This window comes from Mesoplodon mirus (assembly GCF_964341445.2).
Source record: "Mesoplodon mirus genome assembly, chromosome: 1".
In the NCBI taxonomy this organism is placed as follows: domain Eukaryota; kingdom Metazoa; phylum Chordata; class Mammalia; order Artiodactyla; family Ziphiidae; genus Mesoplodon; species Mesoplodon mirus.
In genome coordinates, this window is record NC_138976.1 from 100083194 (window position 1) to 100099270 (window position 16077).

Consider the following 16077-nt stretch of genomic DNA (forward strand, 5'->3'; position numbering starts at 1 on the left):
TCATGACAGCTGTTGGACAGATCGTAGAAGAAAAAAGAGCAATTCACCATGGACTTCATGCCACAGAGTTAAATGAGCACAGAGTGGAATTCCAAGTCCCAGTATGTGGGGGTTTCTGCTACCATAGGCTTACCTCCTACCCAGAGCAAGGGAGAATGATGGGTTCTACAGCCTGCAGTCATAAAGCCACCTCCAAGGGCCAGAGTTGTTCTGTCAGGGAAAGGGAAGTCAGACACCAACATAGTTTGAAAAGTGTAAGGTTTGACGATGAGCAGCTGGGCCTAAGGTGCCTCCCATCCTTGTCCCCCAGGAAGAGTGTGTTTCCAGTTAGTACCTGCCAGTATGGGCCAAGGATTCCAGGTGCCCCAGCCCGCCATCAACACTGTCCAAGGCATTGTCATCTTTGGGGAGGTGTCTTGCCTGGTCGACAGTAAAATCCTTCTTTAGTCTTCCCTTTAGTAGGAAAACATGTCTCCAAGTAAAAATTCAGTCCATGTAGAGAAAATGATTTTCTCATTAGCACATCCAAGATATTTAATGTTCCCCAATACATATATATATATATTTTTTTTTTTTCTAATAAAAGCATACTGTAATGGCAAAAAAAAAGAAACTTAAAACGGCATGGAAAAATGCTGAACATTAGGAATAATTAAAGCTATGCAAATCCAAATTACAAAAACCTATCCGCTCACACCAGTCAGAATGGCCATCAGCAAGAATTCTGCAAAAAGTAAATGCTGAAGGGGTTTTAGAGAAATGCCTACCCTTGGTCCAAAGTGGGACATGGTAAGAGCCAGTAATGAAAACAAAAATGAGGTGCCTTGTAAAGGTAAATACTGAGCTACCATTCAATCAAGCATACCCACTGCTGGGCCTATCGCCTGAGGGGATGAGAATCAAAAAAACACAGGCTGGGCTTCACTGGTGGCGCAGTGGTTGAGAGCCCGCCTGCCAATGCAGGGGACACGCGTTCATGCTCCGGGTTGGGAAGATCCCACGTGCCACGGAGCGGCTTGTCCCGTGAGCTAGGGCTGCTGGGCCTGCGCGTCCGGAGCCTGTGCTCTGCAATGGGAGGGTCCACCGCAGTGAGAGGCCCACGTACCGCAAAAAAAAAACAAACAAAACAAACAAAAAACAAAAAAAACACAGGCTGGCAATCCTCCACTCCAGCAATATTTACCATAGCCAACACTTGGAAGCTACGAAAATGTCCATCAACAGAGGAATGCACAAAGAAGAAGTGGTCCCTGTACACAATGGAATATGACTCCAATAAAAAATCTATATAAATACAATTTATAAAACAAACATAATTAAGGAGACATCAGCTCTTGGGGGCACATTCCACTCTAATATTTAACCGAGGAACACCACTGCCCGGATGGTCTGTTTCCCTAGTTCCCAGGTTGGGAAAAGCAGAAATGCTGCCGCCCTCTGGCCATTACCTGCAACAGCAGCTTTAAGACCTGTGCTAAGGGTCACTTCATATGCAGCAGTACTGGTGGGCTGTAAATGAAACCTGCCCTCCAAACGTCTTGAGGGAGGTAATGGCCAAAATATTTCTAAATGTCACACACACTTCACGAAGACAATTTGAAGAGGTAAGCTGTACTCACAGTTGAAGAAAAGAAGGACATGCCAGAAAGCTCAATTTCAAGGGATTATGAGACGCATGCAAATCCAGCCACAAAGTGGTATCGGCTCACACTAGTCAGAACACACATCAGCAAAAAAACTACAAACAAAAAATGCTGAAGGTGTTGTGGAGAAGCGCATACCCTCAACTTTAAGCGGGACGTAACCTGGTAAGAGCCACTAATGAGAACAGACTGGAGGTGCCTCTACAAGGTAAACATTCCGCTACCATATGATCCAGCAGGCCCACTCCTGGTCCTATAACCTAAGAAGACAGAATTGGAAAGACACAGGCAGGCAAATGTGCATTGCCGCAGCATTACAATAGCCATGACGTGGAAGCAACCAAAAAGTCCATCAACAGATGAGGGGACAAAGAAGAACTGGTACATGTACAGACAGAATATTAGCCAAGGAAGAAAAGGACACCATGCCATTTGCAGCACCGTAGATGAGTCTAGAGGTGATCACGTGACTTGTAGTAAGTCAGAAAGAGAAAGACACGTATCGTATGATATCACTTATAGGTGTTACCTAAAAATTGATACCAGTGAAGATATTTCCACAGAGAAGGGCAATCCCAGATTCATTAAACAAACTTATGGTTCACCAACGGAAAGGTGTGAGGATTGGATACATTACGAGATTGGGGTGAACAGACATATACAAACACAGGTGAAATATATAATCACCAAAGACCTACAGAATACCAAGAGAAGACTACTCAACATTCTGTCATAACGTACATGGGAAAAGGATCCCAGCAAGAACAGACATATGTATATGTGTAAAAGAACCACATCTTGCACACCTGCAACAAGCCAAACATTGTAATCAAACACGCTGTGATAAAATAAAAAATTAAAAAATTAAATTAAAAAAACGAACAAGAAGTAGTGAGACAAACTTAAGGGGCCTTCTCCTGGCACATTCCATTCTAAATTACAACCTAGAGCACGACTCCCATTGAGGCTCTGCTGCCCTAGTAACCAGATTTGGTAAGGGAGAACTGCTGCCCCCTTGTGGCCGTTTCACACAACAGCACCTTTAATCCCAACGCTAATGTCAGTTGATATTCAAAATCATTGCAGGCCTGTAAATGACACCTGCCCTGAAAACAAATCCTGGGGTCATATATCGACCAAAAAATTCAAAAGACGTCCATATTTCAAAACGACACTTTCAAGAGGCATATTTTGTTCTGCATATTTGTTCTGCACATTAGGGTTCTGCTTCTTTATCTTTCTTTCTTTCTTTGTTAAAAAAAAACGGGAATGGAAAAAGGCAACCCTCAGAATGGGAGAAAATATTTGCAAACGAATCCACGGACAAAGGTTTAATCTCCAATATATATAACAGCTCATGCAGCTTAATATTAAAAAAAAACAAACAATCCAATACAAAAATGGGCAGAAGATCTAAATAGACGTTTCTTCAAAGAAGACACAGAGATGGCCAAGACGCACATGAAAAGCTGCTCAACATCACTCATCATTAGAGAAATGCACATCAAAACTACAGTGAGGTATCACCTCACACCTGTTAGAATGGGCATCATCAGAAAATGTACAAACAACAAATGCTGGGGAGGGTGTGGACCAAAGGAACCTTCTTCCACTATTGGTGGGAATGTAAATTGATACAGTGACTATGGAGAACAGCATGGAGGTTCCTTAAAAAACTAAAAATAGAATTACCATAGGATCCAGCAATCCCACTTCTGGGCATATAGCCAGAGAAAACCATAAATCAAAAAGACACATTCACCACAATGTTCATTGCAACACTATTTACAATAGCCAGGTAATGGAAGCAACCTAAATGCCCACAGACAGACGAACGGATAATGATGTGGTCCATCTATAAAACGGAATATTACTCAGCCATAAAAAGGAACGAAACTGGGTCATCTGTGGAGACGTCGACGGATCTAGAGACTGTCATACAGAGTGAAGTAAGTCAGAAGGAGAAAAACAAATATTGTATATTAATGCATATATGTGGAACCTAGAAAGATGGTACAGATGACCCGGTTTGCAGGGCAGAAATAGAGACACAGAGGTAGAGAACAAACGTATGGACACCAAGAGGGGGGAAGCCATGGGTTGTTGGTGGTGGGATGAGTCGGGAGATTGGGATTGTCCTGTATACATGTATATGCATAAAATAGATAACTAATAATAATCCTGCTGAATAAAAAAATAAACTTAAATTTCAAAATTTTAAAAAATAAATAAAATTTTAAAATAAAACGGAAAAAAAGTTCTTCCCTTCACACAGATGTATTTATAGGAATGAATTATTTCCATGCTTATATCTATAAATACATAGAAGAGGAATAAAATCTCACTTGAACCAAAAAAGAAAAAAAAAAACAGAACCCACCAGTTATACACAGGAAAACCCTATCAGGGCACTGGCTCCAGCGGCAAACAATTCTGAAGTTGGTCAGAGGTGGGGAATCATCTCCCATGCAGCCAGCAGCCCCCCCAACCCCCGCAAGGAGCGTCGTCATTGCAAAGCTGGGGGACCGTGCCGAGGCGTCTGTGAGTCAACGTGAGCCGAGCCCCAGGCCAGCTGCTGCTGAACTGTTCCCACCCTTCCCAGGTAAAACACCTGAATATGTCCAAGGACTTGAAAGCCTAGAGGAAGGGCCGTGGAGCCACAGCAGCGACAGCACGCAGGCCGACTTGGTGCCTGCAGGCCAGCCAGGATGGTCCTGGCCCCGGGCGCTCTTCTGGAAGCTTTCCATTTCCCTGCCTGAGATACTCCTCCTGTCCCGGCCCCCACTGCTTTTTTCCTTCCTCACCTCTGCCCGGGGAGAAATTCCAACGGAAGGTATGGGTGACACATCCTCTTCTTTAGCAGGTGGCAGCCCGGCAACTCCTGCAGAAAGTCCAGCAGAGCCCCACTCACACCGGGCCACCCACAGAGCCGTGGCCCCTCACTCCCTCCCACCAGCACAGCCCCGAGACTGCTGACGGGGCAGAGAATATGGCGTCAGGCACAGCTGCAGGGGCTCTTGCTGCCTGGAGCCGTGTTTATATGGACCTCAACCCAGGCACACCTGGGGAGGGCTGGCCGGCAGGGTCAGGCTGCCCAGGTCAGCCCATCCTCACCCCTCAGGGACTCACATTGCAGAAAATGGACCTCGCTGAACCGGCCAGGTCCAAGGAACAGGTGTGGGCTCCTGAGAGTCTGGATAGACAAGGGGCTGCAGCTCCGGCTTGTTTTCTAATCCTTTTATCTGGCCCATGAGTGGGAGACAACTTCAAGAAGACCCTCTCCTAATGAGAGGAACCCAGGAGTCAGGGAGAGGAGGGGTGATGGGTGGAGACAGAGGCCTGGTGCCCCGGCTGCGGTGGAAGCCTCTGGAAGACCAGGCAGAGGGAGGCCGCACAGAGTGATGCCCAGGGTCACAGACCTGTCGGAGCTGCTGTTTGTTAGCTCAAGTCCTGCTCTGAGGTGCTCTGTGTCAGCTCTGAGTGACAGGTGATCTGGGCTGCTCTGCAATGAGGGCTACGTGCACGGTACCTGTGTGCCCAGCCCTGCCGGGGTACCTGCCCAGGGCAGCTCCGTATCCTGGGAGGGGCCTGACCACGAGAGCACCATGGGCTGCTGGGGAGGGGGGGCCTGCCCAGGTGAGCTCCATATCCTGGGATTGCCCTGACCACGAGAGCCCCGTGGGCTGCTGGGGACCTGGTAAACGATGTCGGGACAGTCAGTGAAGCCACCGAGGATATACATCCAGTAGTTCCTAATTCCTACAACCTGCTGGTCATTCAACCATCCACCAGGACACGGTATTCTGTATGAGACTTCAGTGATGCCTTCTTCTGTATTGCATTGGTCCCCGAAAAGCTCTGCTGCCCTAGTAACCAGATTTGGGAATGGAGAAATGCTGCCGCCTTGTGGCCGTTTGCCACAACAGCAGCTTTAAACCCAGTGCTCATGGTCGCTAAATATCCACACTCATTGCAACCTGTAAACGGCACCTGCCCTGAAAAACAAACCTGGGGTCGAAAATGGACCCAAAACTTCTAAAGAGGGCAACCATGCACGATGACAATTTCAAGAGGTTAATTGTACTCTCCGTTTTTTTCTGTTTTTCTGTACCAGAAATTTAAAACGGCCCCTCCGCCACGCCCCGGTACCCGAGGCCTCCGTTGCCCTGCCTGGGCGGGCGGCGGGGCGCTGCCGCGGCGGGCTGGCCGCGGGGATGACGGTAAGGCGCAAGGACAAGCGAAGCTGGGCCTCAAGAGGCAGCCCGCGGTCCCCGCCCCCGTCTACGGCCATACCACCCTGAACGCGCCCGATCTCGTCTGATCTCGGAAGCTAAGCAGGGTCGGGCCTGGTTAGTACTTGGATGGGAGACCGCCTGGGAATACCGGGTGCTGTAGGCTTTTGGCCTCCCGCTGTGGCTCCGCCTTCTCCTTTAGTCGCCCGCGGCGGTGGCCGCCAGCTCCGCCCCCCGCCGGGCACCGCTTCAGGCCCCACCTCCTCCGCCCCCCCCCCCACCACCACAAAGCGCCAGAGGGGTCGCTCCATGCGGCCCGAAGGCGGCCCTGGAAAGCAGCAGCACACCCGACGCTCCGCGGGTGGCTGGCCCGGACCCAGACTCCGCCACGGGCCCGGGGGCCGTCCGTGCGGCCCGCGAGCCCCTCCACCTGCACCTGGCCGGCCCCAACGGCGCCCAGCCCCGGCGCCGCCACCTGTCCGCCAGTGTGGCTCTCCGCAGCTCTCTCCGGATAAAGCTGGATAAGGGTCTGGACTCGAAGGAGGGGCAGTGATTCAGCCTATTGCTCTTAGTGCCCCTCCCCCACACTCAGGAGCCCTTTGTGACAAGGCCACAGCTCTGTGATGCAGGCCTGGGGTTCTGCCATCAAGTGAACTCCCAGGGCTCTGTTGCCTGAGGGCAGCAATGCAGTTCAGAAGACGGAGAATCTCTTTTCTTTGAAAAACACTGTTGCTATCTGGCTGAGATCCAGCCCAACTTCCTGGGTGATTGATATCATCCTTGGCTTCCTGTGTGGACTGGGGCTCTTCCTCACGTTACTCCCCTGCTTCCAGAGTAATCCATTCTTAGCACCACCTAGGAAACCTAGAAACATCAGGAAGCATCAAGTAGAGCTGAAGGGGAGGAGCAGGAGTAGGAAGAATAGTCGATCTTTGAAAGCTTGCAGAGATTGCCTGGAAGAACTGGAGGGGACTCACAACCTGGCTTCACCTCTGCGGAGCTGCCTGGGGAGGCTTCCTGGCAAGGGCAACTTTCATCAGCTCTCATGGCAAGACCCTCCTGGTGAGATGTGCAAAGCAGTGCCTGCTGGAGCCTGTGGAGGATACTGCTTGAAGGGTTGGGAACCCTGCAGGAACACCTCCTGTAGGGTTTCCTTCCTGGTTCAAGACACTCGAGAGGTGCTGGAAGCACATATTACAAGGTTTTGGGTAAAGCACGGGTGGACCCTACCCCTCAAGGTCCTCAAGCCCATCAATCTCTTGAAGTCGACAAAGTTCCAACCCTCCAATACCCTGCGGTTAGCCTCGTTCCCTTCAGCCACCTGTGTATCTGGGTCCCACTCAACAGTCACGTTTGCTGAGTTCCCGGAGAAACCTCCTCAGGCTCATTCAGGAGAGAAGGTGAGAACAGAAGAGTCCGTTCCTGCCCTGAAGAGGCCTCTCCTTGTCCCCTCCACTGTGTGTAAGGAAATCCAGAGTGCCCTGGGAGCGATTCCACCTGGTGACTACCATGGGCCCTCAAAGGCTTCTCTGACTGCACAGCAGGGCAGGCCACCTTCTCAGTCCCTCACACTCAGCCTTGTGGGCAGAACCTGGAAGAGTGAGACTGTGGAATGGGTCAAGAGGGACAGCCTAGAGCCAGGTCCAAGTTCAGCAATGGTCAGGAACGAGCCAAGAGAGGAGAGTGGTGGTCAGGCCTCAGGAGACCCCTGCCATAGGGTAACAGTGATAGAGGTGAACTTAGGATCCCAATCTTTGAGAGGTGAAGAGGCCAGGGAGGCTGTGGAGGCCAAGGAGTCTCCTGCTCTTCAACCACAGTCTAGTGTTATCTTGGAAACCAAAGTGTTGACAAAATCCCAAACCACAAATGTACCTATGAGGAGTTTAGAGGTGCCAGGGGCCAGTAAAAGTTTCCTACTACCTAGAATGTCTGTTTTCCAACCTCTAGGTGAGCCATGCCTTAACATGGAGGTTGCTAGTGAGTTTAACTCCAAAGTAAAGGTACAGTCAGACAACCAGCTTCAGGACTTTCCCAAACACAGGTTCCTTGCTGCAGACAACTTGGCTTCTCAGGTGCCTCAGTGCCATCCCCAGAGAGTCCCCACCAGAGACACGTTAGCTTCCCAGGAGACAAGTGGCCTTATGGAAGGCCAAAGGAGCAACCTAGGGCAGCAGGAGCCCCAAACTTCAAAACTCCAAGACTCATGGAAGAGCCAGAGCAAGATGATTGCCCCTACTTACAAAAGAGAGGACCGTAGGAGGCATAAACCAGGAGAGCACGAAGAGAGGTTTAAAGAACGAGGGACCCCTCAAGCTGGAAGTATGAGCCGCCCTGCCCAGGTCAGGGGCATAACAGACTCTATTGGGAGCAGATGTCTCCAGCTCATGCCAGAGAAGAAATATAGCCCTCCAGAAAGCCTCTTCAGAAAAAGGATGAGGCTATTTTTAAAGTGGATTTTCCCCAATAAAAACGTCAATGGTCGAGATGCTCTGCAAAGAAAAAAAAAAAAAAGCCCATATCAGCCACTGCCCGGTGTCACGGATCAGTCAAATCAGATCAATCTTGAAGAGTGAGACTGCTGAGGGTCAGGCACTCATGACAGCTGTTGGACAGATCGTAGAAGAAAAAAGAGCAATTCACCATGGACTTCATGCCACAGAGTTAAATGAGCACAGAGTGGAATTCCAAGTCCCAGTATGTGGGGGTTTCTGCTACCATAGGCTTACCTCCTACCCAGAGCAAGGGAGAATGATGGGTTCTACAGCCTGCAGTCATAAAGCCACCTCCAAGGGCCAGAGTTGTTCTGTCAGGGAAAGGGAAGTCAGACACCAACATAGTTTGAAAAGTGTAAGGTTTGACGATGAGCAGCTGGGACTAAGGTGCCTCCCATCCTTGTCCCCCAGGAAGAGTGTGTTTCCAGTTAGTACCTGCCAGTATGGGCCAAGGATTCCAGGTGCCCCAGCCCGCCATCAACACTGTCCAAGGCATTGTCATCTTTGGGGAGGTGTCTTGCCTGGTCGACAGTAAAATCCTTCTTTAGTCTTCCCTTTAGTAGGAAAACATGTCTCCAAGTAAAAATTCAGTCCATGTAGAGAAAATGATTTTCTCATTAGCACATCCAAGATATTTAATGTTCCCCAATACATATATATATATATATTTTTTTTTTCTAATAAAAGCATACTGTAATGGCAAAAAAAAAGAAACTTAAAACGGCATGGAAAAATGCTGAACATTAGGAATAATTAAAGCTATGCAAATCCAAATTACAAAAACCTATCCGCTCACACCAGTCAGAATGGCCATCAGCAAGAATTCTGCAAAAAGTAAATGCTGAAGGGGTTTTAGAGAAATGCCTACCCTTGGTCCAAAGTGGGACATGGTAAGAGCCAGTAATGAAAACAAAAATGAGGTGCCTTGTAAAGGTAAATACTGAGCTACCATTCAATCAAGCATACCCACTGCTGGGCCTATCGCCTGAGGGGATGAGAATCAAAAAAACACAGGCTGGGCTTCACTGGTGGTGCAGTGGTTGAGAGCCTGCCTGCCAATGCAGGGGACACGCGTTCATGCTCCGGGTCGGGAAGATCCCACGTGCCACGGAGCGGCTTGTCCCGTGAGCTAGGGCTGCTGGGCCTGCGCGTCCGGAGCCTGTGCTCTGCAATGGGAGGGTCCACCGCAGTGAGAGGCCCACGTACCGCAAAAAAAAAACAAACAAAACAAACAAAAAACAAAAAAAACACAGGCTGGCAATCCTCCACTCCAGCAATATTTACCATAGCCAACACTTGGAAGCTACGAAAATGTCCATCAACAGAGGAATGCACAAAGAAGAAGTGGTCCCTGTACACAATGGAATATGACTCCAATAAAAAATCTATATAAATACAATTTATAAAACAAACATAATTAAGGAGACATCAGCTCTTGGGGGCACATTCCACTCTAATATTTAACCGAGGAACACCACTGCCCGGATGGTCTGTTTCCCTAGTTCCCAGGTTGGGAAAAGCAGAAATGCTGCCGCCCTCTGGCCATTACCTGCAACAGCAGCTTTAAGACCTGTGCTAAGGGTCACTTCATATGCAGCAGTACTGGTGGGCTGTAAATGAAACCTGCCCTCCAAACGTCTTGAGGGAGGTAATGGCCAAAATATTTCTAAATGTCACACACACTTCACGAAGACAATTTGAAGAGGTAAGCTGTACTCACAGTTGAAGAAAAGAAGGACATGCCAGAAAGCTCAATTTCAAGGGATTATGAGACGCATGCAAATCCAGCCACAAAGTGGTATCGGCTCACACTAGTCAGAACACACATCAGCAAAAAAACTACAAACAAAAAATGCTGAAGGTGTTGTGGAGAAGCGCATACCCTCAACTTTAAGCGGGACGTAACCTGGTAAGAGCCACTAATGAGAACAGACTGGAGGTGCCTCTACAAGGTAAACATTCCGCTACCATATGATCCAGCAGGCCCACTCCTGGGCCTATAACCTAAGAAGACAGAATTGGAAAGACACAGGCAGGCAAATGTGCATTGCCGCAGCATTACAATAGCCATGACGTGGAAGCAACCAAAAAGCCCATCAACAGATGAGGGGACAAAGAAGAACTGGTACATGTACAGACAGAATATTAGCCAAGGAAGAAAAGGACACAATGCCATTTGCAGCACCGTAGATGAGTCTAGAGGTGATCACGTGACTTGTAGTAAGTCAGAAAGAGAAAGACACGTATCGTATGATATCACTTATAGGTGTTACCTAAAAATTGATACCAGTGAAGATATTTCCACAGAGAAGGGCAATCCCAGATTCATTAAACAAACTTATGGTTCACCAACGGAAAGGTGTGAGGATTGGATACATTACGAGATTGGGGTGAACAGACATATACAAACACAGGTGAAATATATAATCACCAAAGACCTACAGAATACCAAGAGAAGACTACTCAACATTCTGTCATAACGTACATGGGAAAAGGATCCCAGCAAGAACAGACATATGTATATGTGTAAAAGAACCACATCTTGCACACCTGCAACAAGCCAAACATTGTAATCAAACACGCTGTGATAAAATAAAAAATTAAAAAATTAAATTAAAAAAACGAACAAGAAGTAGTGAGACAAACTTAAGGGGCCTTCTCCTGGCACATTCCATTCTAAATTACAACCTAGAGCACGACTCCCATTGAGGCTCTGCTGCCCTAGTAACCAGATTTGGTAAGGGAGAACTGCTGCCCCCTTGTGGCCGTTTCACACAACAGCACCTTTAATCCCAACGCTAATGTCAGTTGATATTCAAAATCATTGCAGGCCTGTAAATGACACCTGCCCTGAAAACAAATCCTGGGGTCATATATCGACCAAAAAATTCAAAAGACGTCCATATTTCAAAACGACACTTTCAAGAGGCATATTTTGTTCTGCATATTTGTTCTGCACATTAGGGTTCTGCTTCTTTATCTTTCTTTCTTTCTTTGTTAAAAAAAAACGGGAATGGAAAAAGGCAACCCTCAGAATGGGAGAAAATATTTGCAAACGAATCCACGGACAAAGGTTTAATCTCCAATATATATAACAGCTCATGCAGCTTAATATTAAAAAAAAACAAACAATCCAATACAAAAATGGGCAGAAGATCTAAATAGACGTTTCTTCAAAGAAGACACAGAGATGGCCAAGACGCACATGAAAAGCTGCTCAACATCACTCATCATTAGAGAAATGCACATCAAAACTACAGTGAGGTATCACCTCACACCTGTTAGAATGGGCATCATCAGAAAATGTACAAACAACAAATGCTGGGGAGGGTGTGGACCAAAGGAACCTTCTTCCACTATTGGTGGGAATGTAAATTGATACAGTCACTATGGAGAACAGCATGGAGGTTCCTTAAAAAACTAAAAATAGAATTACCATAGGATCCAGCAATCCCACTTCTGGGCATATAGCCAGAGAAAACCATAAATCAAAAAGACACATTCACCACAATGTTCATTGCAACACTATTTACAATAGCCAGGTAATGGAAGCAACCTAAATGCCCACAGACAGACGAACGGATAATGATGTGGTCCATCTATAAAACGGAATATTACTCAGCCATAAAAAGGAACGAAACTGGGTCATCTGTGGAGACGTCGACGGATCTAGAGACTGTCATACAGAGTGAAGTAAGTCAGAAGGAGAAAAACAAATATTGTATATTAATGCATATATGTGGAACCTAGAAAGATGGTACAGATGACCCGGTTTGCAGGGCAGAAATAGAGACACAGAGGTAGAGAACAAACGTATGGACACCAAGAGGGGGGAAGCCATGGGTTGTTGGTGGTGGGATGAGTTGGGAGATTGGGATTGTCCTGTATACATGTATATGCATAAAATAGATAACTAATAATAATCCTGCTGAATAAAAAAATAAACTTAAATTTCAAAATTTTAAAAAATAAATAAAATTTTAAAATAAAACGGAAAAAAAGTTCTTCCCTTCACACAGATGTATTTATAGGAATGAATTATTTCCATGCTTATATCTATAAATACATAGAAGAGGAATAAAATCTCACTTGAACCAAAAAAGAAAAAAAAAAACAGAACCCACCAGTTATACACAGGAAAACCCTATCAGGGCACTGGCTCCAGCGGCAAACAATTCTGAAGTTGGTCAGAGGTGGGGAATCATCTCCCATGCAGCCAGCAGCCCCCCCAACCCCCGCAAGGAGCGTCGTCATTGCAAAGCTGGGGGACCGTGCCGAGGCGTCTGTGAGTCAACGTGAGCCGAGCCCCAGGCCAGCTGCTGCTGAACTGTTCCCACCCTTCCCAGGTAAAACACCTGAATATGTCCAAGGACTTGAAAGCCTAGAGGAAGGGCCGTGGAGCCACAGCAGCGACAGCACGCAGGCCGACTTGGTGCCTGCAGGCCAGCCAGGATGGTCCTGGCCCCAGGCGCTCTTCTGGAAGCTTTCCATTTCCCTGCTTGAGATACTCCTCCTGTCCCGGCCCCCACTGCTTTTTTCCTTCCTCACCTCTGCCCGGGGAGAAATTCCAACGGAAGGTATGGGTGACACATCCTCTTCTTTAGCAGGTGGCAGCCCGGCAACTCCTGCAGAAAGTCCAGCAGAGCCCCACTCACACCGGGCCACCCACAGAGCCGTGGCCCCTCACTCCCTCCCACCAGCACAGCCCCGAGACTGCTGACGGGGCAGAGAATATGGCGTCAGGCACAGCTGCAGGGGCTCTTGCTGCCTGGAGCCGTGTTTATATGGACCTCAACCCAGGCACACCTGGGGAGGGCTGGCCGGCAGTGTCAGGCTGCCCAGGTCAGCCCATCCTCACCCCTCAGGGACTCACATTGCAGAAAATGGACCTCGCTGAACCGGCCAGGTCCAAGGAACAGGTGTGGGCTCCTGAGAGTCTGGATAGACAAGGGGCTGCAGCTCCGGCTTGTTTTCTAATCCTTTTATCTGGCCCATGAGTGGGAGACAACTTCAAGAAGACCCTCTCCTAATGAGAGGAACCCAGGAGTCAGGGAGAGGAGGGGTGATGGGTGGAGACAGAGGCCTCGTGCCCCGGCTGCGGTGGAAGCCTCTGGAAGACCAGGCAGAGGGAGGCCGCACAGAGTGATGCCCAGGGTCACAGACCTGTCGGAGCTGCTGTTTGTTAGCTCAAGTCCTGCTCTGAGGTGCTCTGTGTCAGCTCTGAGTGACAGGTGATCTGGGCTGCTCTGCAATGAGGGCTACGTGCACGGTACCTGTGTGCCCAGCCCTGCCGGGGTACCTGCCCAGGGCAGCTCCGTATCCTGGGAGGGGCCTGACCACGAGAGCACCATGGGCTGCAGGGGAGGGGGGGCCTGCCCAGGTGAGCTCCATATCCTGGGATTGCCCTGACCACGAGAGGCCCGTGGGCTGCTGGGGACCTGGTAAACGATGTCGGGACAGTCAGTGAAGCCACCGAGGATATACATCCGGTAGTTCCTAATTCCTAAACCCTGCTGGTCATTCTACCATCCACCAGGACACGGTATTCTGTATGAGACTTCAGTGATGCCTTCTTCTGTATTGCATTGTTCCCCGAAAGGCTCTGCTGCCCTAGTAACCAGATTTGGGAATGGAGAAATGCTGCCGCCTTGTGGCCGTTTGCCACAAAAGCAGCTTTAAACCCAGTGCTCATGGTCACTAAATATTCACACTCATTGCAGCCAGTAAATGGCACCTGCCCTGAAAAACAATCCTGGGGTCGAAAATGGACCCAAAACTTCTAAAGAGGGCAACTATGCAAGAGGACAATTTCAAGAGGTTAATTGTACTCTCCGTTTTTTTCTGTTTTTCTGTACCAGAAAATTAAAATGGCCCCTCCGCCACGCCGCGGTACCCGAGGCCTCCGTTGCCCTGCCTGGGCGGGCGGCGGGGCGCTGCCGGGGCGGGCTGGCCGCGAGGATGGCGGTAAGGCGCAAGGACAAGCGAAGCTGGGCCTCAAGAGGCAGCCCGCGGTCCCCGCCCCCGTCTACGGCCATACCACCCTGAACGCGCCCGATCTCGTCTGATCTCGGAAGCTAAGCAGGGTCGGGCCTGGTTAGTACTTGGATGGGAGACCGCCTGGGAATACCGGGTGCTGTAGGCTTTTGGCCTCCCGCTGCGGCTCCACCTTCTCCTTTAGTCGCCCGCGGAGGTGGCCGCCAGCTCCGCCCCCCGCCGGGCACCGCTGCAGGCCCCACCTCCTCCGCCACCCCCCCCCCCGCCTCCACCACCACAGAGCGCCAGAGGGGCCGCTCCATGCGGCCCGAAGGCGGCCCTGGAAGGCAGCGTCACACCCGACGCTCTGGGGGTGGCTGGCCCGGACCCAGACTCCGCCGCGGGCCCAGGGGCCGTCCGTGCGGCCCGCGAGCCCCTCCACCTGCACCTGGCCGGCCCCACCGGCGCCCAGCCCCGGCGCCGCCACCTGTCCGCTGCTGTGGCTCTCCGCAGCTCTCTCCGGATAAAGCTGGATAAAGGTCTGGACGCGAAGGAGGGGCAGTGATTCAGCCTATTGCTCTTAGTGCCCCTCCCCCACACTCAGGAGCCCTTTGTGACAAGGCCACAGCTCTGTGATGCAGGCCTGGGGTTCTGCCATCAAGTGAACTCCCAGGGCTCTGTTGCCTGAGGGCGGCAATGCAGTTCAGAAGACGGAGAATCTCTTTTCTTTGAAAAACACTGTTGCTATCTGGCTGAGATCCAGCCCAACTTCCTGGGTGATTGATATCATCCTTGGCTTCCTGTGTGGACTGGGGCTCTTCCTCACGTTACTCCCCTGCTTCCAGAGTAATCCATTCTTAGCACCACCTAGGAAACCTAGAAACATCAGGAAGCATCAAGTAGAGCTGAAGGGGAAGAGCAGGAGTAGGAAGAAAAGTCGATATTTGAACGCTTGCAGAGCTTGCCTGGAAGAACTGGAGGGGACTCACAACCTGGCTTCACCTCTGCGGAGCTGCCTGGGGAGGCTTCCTGGCAAGGGCAACTTTCATCAGCTCTCATGGCAAGACCCTCCTGGTGAGATGTGCAAAGCAGTGCCTGCTGGAGCCTGTGGAGGATACTGCTTGAAGGGTTGGGAACCCTGCAGGAACACCTCCTGTAGGGTTTCCTTCCTGGTTCAAGACACTCGAGAGGTGCTGGAAGCACATATTACAAGGTTTTGGGTAAAGCACGGGTGGACCCTACCCCTCAAGGTCCTCAAGCCCATCAATCTCTTGAAGTCGACAAAGTTCCAACCCTCCACCACCCTGCGGTTAGCCTCGTCCCCTTCAGCCACCTGTGTATCTGGGTCCCACTCAACAGTCACGTTTGCTGAGTTCCCGGAGAAACCTCCTCAGGCTCATTCAGGAGAGAAGGTGAGAACAGAAGAGTCCGTTCCTGCCCTGAAGAGGCCTCTCCTTGTCCCCTCCACTGTGTGTAAGGAAATCCAGAGTGCCCTGGGAGCGATTCCACCTGGTGACTACCATGGGCCCTCAAAGGCTTCTCTGACTGCACAGCAGGGCAGGCCACCTTCTCAGTCCCTCACACTCAGCCTTGTGGGCAGAACCTGGAAGAGTGAGACTGTGGAATGGGTCAAGAGGGACAGCCTAGAGCCAGGTCCAAGTTCAGCAATGGTCAGGAACGAGCCAAGAGAGGAGAGTGGTGGTCAGGCCTCAGGAGACCCCTGCCATAGGGTAACAG